The following is a 5,226-nucleotide window of genomic DNA, read 5'->3' on the forward strand; positions in this document are numbered from 1 at the left end:
TTGAGCATCGACCTATGAACCAGGAGGTCAGGGTTTGAGTCCAGGTCAGGGCACATGCCCAGGTTGCAGGCTCGATCCCCAGTGTGGGGCATGCAGGAGGCAGCTGATCGATGATTCTCTCTCATCATTAATGTTTCTATTCTCTCTCCCTCTCCCTTCCTCTCTGAAATTAATAAAATATATTTTTTTAAAAAAATAAAGGGAAATAAAATAGAGCCAGTTGTAGTGAACAAAGCAAGTGGTGTTCAAATTCATCTTATCAGCTCTATGGCTGTAGACCTCCTCATTCTAAACCTTAGTTCCCACCTTGCTTCCTTATCTGAATAGTTGTCACCCTTGACTTTTCCACCTCAGGTCCCATTTTCACCTTGAATTCTTACCAAGCATCTGCTTCTGAATTCCTACCATATTTACCATTCATTTTCATACTCTTGTTACATTTTAAGTATATAAACTAAAATGGAACTTATTTGCGAGCAGTGACTGCCTTCTAGCTCTCTCTGCACTCTTCAGAGGCTTAGTGTGGTGTTTTACATGTCAGTGAACGTGAGACTAAAACTGTCATTTGATCAGCACACATGAATTCTTCCCCTACAACTCTTTGGTTCTATTTAGCTTAGTAACTGTCAGGGACAACTGAAAATGAACCTTAGGACTGTTATTGGTCTACCAAGCAACCAGGAGGGTTCTCAAGGACACACACTATGAAGACATACCCTTTTGATATGGTAATGAATGAAACTATGGAGACAGCTCTAAAACAATATGTTTCCATATAAACTAAAACCATATGTCAATATTAGAACTACTGTATAATTAACCGTGGCTTTATATCTCGGGAGGAGCTATTATCCCACTCTCTATAATCAAACATTTTAGTTTAGTCATATCAAGCAAACATCTCTAACTTTTTAAAAATGAAGTAATGAGGACATATAGAGGAGTACCAAGGACAATATTGCAACCAACCATGTACATATAAGGCAGATTTAATAAATATTAACATTCAGCCATTTTTCCTAAGAAATAAAACATTATAGAAGTGGAAGCTAAGAGACTAGTAATAAAAGACTTTTTAAAAACTACTTTTTTATAAGTTAATAACAGAAGATAATAAATAACTGGATTAGGTTTAAAAAAGAGGGATAAATCCAAGATTTTCTATACACAGGCCTATGTGACTTCTTGCATAGTACCACCAACAAAAGCAAGTAAATTGTGAGGAGTGTGAGAAATAATCTCTCTGATTTTTAATAAGGAATATATATTTGGTCTTCATCACAACACACCAACAACTATTGCTCCGCTTTTCATAAGTATACAAGAAAACATTGAATAAAAAATAAAAGAAATTAATTGAAACAGTCATTTGATCTAATGAACCACAAAGAGATATATGCATGGGCTTTCTTCACCTGCATATGGTGAATTTTTGTCTTTGGGCATAGTCTTTTTAAAATGTGTTCATGCCCTAGCTGGTTTGGCTCAGTGGATAGAGCATCGGCCTGCAGACTGAAGGGTCCCAGGTTCAATTCCAGCCAAGGGTACATGCCTGGGTTGCAAGCTCGATCCCCAGTAAGGGGTGTGCAGGAGGCAGCTGATCAATTTTTTTCTCTCATCATTGATGTTTCTCTCTCTCTCTCTCTCTCTCTCTCCCTCTCCCTTCCTCTCTGAAATCAATAAAGAAATAAATTTTTAAAAAATGTGTTCACTTTTGAAGTAGATACCAATGCTTCTTCAACTTTCTGTGTCTTTCAGATTTTCCATAGTCAGTGCTGTCCCTGTGGTCCCGTGGTGGATTACACAGTGGCAAACATGTTACACAAGTTATACTTCTATCATCAATGTTATTAAGAAATGGAAACAGTAATTTTCATTAAACATGTAATTTATGAGTGGAACTGTGTTTCCCTCCAAAATTCATATATGTTTAAGTTCTGGCCCCCAGTACCTCAGAATGTGACATTATTTGGGAATAGGGTTGTTGAAGATTTACCTGGACATATTGGAGTAGGGTGGGCCTCTAATCCAATGTGACTGGTATCCTTATAAAAAAGGTACATTTGGATACAGACATGTACACTGAGAGAACACCATGTGAAGGTGAAAATGGAGATTGAGTGATCCTTCTACAAGCCATGGAATGCCAAAGATTGCCAGCAAACCACCAGAAAATGGACAAAAAAGCATGGAGAGTTAGAGTCAATCAGATGATATAAGAAGAAAGTAGGGGAATTTAGGATATTGGTGCAAAAGTGACTGAATTAATGCATTCCTGCAGTGTAACGTGGATAGGAATAGAAGTGAAGGTGGGAAGGGGCTGACAGACACCTAGTCCAGGAGGCCCAGGGCTATTGAATCTTGATGATCTCAAGGAACTGATGATAGGAGTGACAGAGGGAAGAGCTGGAAGGAAGGTTAAAGTCCTAGAGTGGTATGTTTGCGTTTTAGAGTAAAAGAGTTCCAGGTAATAACAGGATGTGTGTGGCTAATCCAGGGGTTAAAGTCTTTGATGAGAAAGAGGAAATGACCAAGTTGTCAATAAGTGACAGCATCAACAAAGGTTACAGCCTGGTACAATTGATGACATGAACCATAAAGGAACAGTGAGAGTAAAAATGTAATGACCTGAAAATGGTCCAGGCAAAGGTAAAATCCATCAGTTGCTCTAACACATGCCTGATACTCCCTGGTTATCTCTCTTTCCCAACTTTTTACTCTTATATCCCAAGAAATTAAGTCCTTCAAGATCCTTTTGTTTGCTCCTAAAGAACTTGTCTGGCAGGGAAACAATAGTGAAAAAACTTAGACGTGAGGGAGCAGAAAAACTGGGGTAACAATTTTTGCTTCATTATATTCATACTAGAGGCCTGGTGCATGAAATTCGTGCATGGGGGGGGCGGGCCCTCAACCTGGCCTGCACTGTCTCACAATCTGGGACGCCTCAGGGGACGTCCGACTGCTGGATTAGGCCCGATCCCACTGCAGGATCTCGCCTAAACCAGCAGTCGGACAACCCTCTCCCAATCCAGGACCGTTGGCTCCTAACCACTTGCCTGCCTGCCTGCCTGATCACCCTGAACCACTCTCCTGCCTGCCTGATTGCCCCTAACTGCCTCTGCCTGCCTGCTTAATTGCCCCTAACCACCTCTGCCTTGGCCCCTGCCATGGCGGCTTCATCCGGAAGGACGTCCGGAAGGTCGTTCGGCTGACCGGTCTCATTAGCACATTTCGCTTTTATTATTATAGATATTTCAATTGCCTACTGAAATCTCAAGCTGAATGTATCACAGGCTTCTTAGTGCAATACATCCAAAACAGAACTTAATATTCTCCTGAACGCACCCTACCATCTCCCCTATCTAAACCTTTGCCTACCCTTGAGTATACTCTCTTAGAAAAAGATATCACCAACCCTTCAACATAGTTCCATTCATAGTTTTCCTTAATCCATCCAACTGCTTTTATATCCAGTGCTGCTCCTCTGCTTCAGGCTGTCATCATCTCTCATCTAGATTATTATAACACCCTTTCAATGATCTCCCTAATAACCCTGCCTTTATTTAAAGGTTCATCATGAATTTTTTGCATTAATTTTTATTTTTTTAAAAATAACATTAACGTATCACTTATCTTATTTATTGAGTCTTTTGGTGCCTTCTCAAATTGTGCATACAAACCATGTGCTTCATTCACTTCAACCTTGTCCCAGCCCTATTTACTACCTCTAGTTTTATCTCTCACAATTTTTTTCAATCAGCAAGGACAGTCAACTAAAATACACATATAATCATGCCACATATCTGCTTAATTCTTCCATGGATTCCTCTCAGGTTAATTCAACAAGACCTCAAAGAGGCTTATTATTTTAGCCTCTCTTCTGAATTTCTCCCTCCTTTACTCATCATCACCCTGGCTAACATTGTGTGTGAGCACAGAATGAACACATTGTTCTTAGAACTTTACAGGTATTACATTGTCCTATCTAATGAGGTAGAGTAAATACTCATATTATTATTTATATATTATTTTATAGCCATGACACAGAGCTATGAAGTTTGATAACTCCCCTCCTTTAGGTCTCTTTTAGGCTTTCCCACATATTTGCATGGCCTGGAAATCTCCATTCTCTTCTGGGGTTACTTCCTGTGGTAGGCTGAATAATAGTTTCCCAAAGACATCCACCTTATAATCCCTGAAACCTGTTACCTTACCTAGAGATTTTGCAGATGTGATTAGGTTTAGATTTTTGAGGTGAATTACTTTGGATGATTTTGTCCTGAGTGAATGAAATGGATGAATTTATCCTGAGTTATCTGTGTGAGTCCAAAGTAATCACAAGCAGGAAGCAGAAGGATCAGAGTGAGAGAGAAGATGTGACATGGAAGTAGAGGTCAAAGTGATGTCATTGCTGGAAGGGGGCCATAAGCCAAGGAATGTAGATTGCCTAAAGAAGTAGCAAAGGGCAAGGAACAGAGAGCATCCAGAAGGAGTAAGCCCTGCTGACACCTTGACCTTGGACCTCCAGTGGCAGGAACTGCAAGATAACCAATTTGTGTTGTTATTGTTTTTACCTGAATATCAAAAGTCTGGCAAGGGGTAGCTAGGTTCTCTGCTTATGGCAGGTGTACAACATAATGATTGTGAAATGACCACCACCATAACTCTAGTTAACATCCATCAAGATACATAACTACAATTCTTTTTCTGGTGATGAGAATGTTTAAGATTTACTCTCTTAACAACTTTCCAATATACAATACAGTATTATCAGCTATAGTCACCGGGCTGTACAAATGTGTCCTGTTTTATGCCACTAAGTTTGTGGCAATTTGTTGCAGCAGCAATAGGAAACACTTCCTCAAGGAAGCCTTTTTTGGTCCCCACCAAACTGAGCTAGCCATTCCTCCCCAATGTTCCCCCAACTCCCTGTCTTGCCTCTCTCATAGCACTTGCCTTGCGGCATTGCTTTTCCTGGTTAGAAGCCCATCTCTATCTCTAGACTCTAAGTTCCTCTGACAGGGATCGTGTTGTTCCTTTATATCCCAGAGCCTAACTTAAAGATGTACAGCTGCAGCTCAAATGATATTTGTTGAGTGAAGGAATGAATGTGACTTCTCAATCAAAGAGGGCTGAGATTATGTGTTTATGCTAAAATCACATGCAGTGGCTATTAAGTTTAAAATGCAGCTGAATTTGTCTTCCTGGCAAAAAAAAAAAATATAT

The sequence above is a fragment of the Myotis brandtii genome, unplaced genomic scaffold (genome assembly GCF_000412655.1).
Source record: "Myotis brandtii unplaced genomic scaffold, ASM41265v1 scaffold299, whole genome shotgun sequence".
NCBI lineage: Eukaryota > Metazoa > Chordata > Mammalia > Chiroptera > Vespertilionidae > Myotis > Myotis brandtii.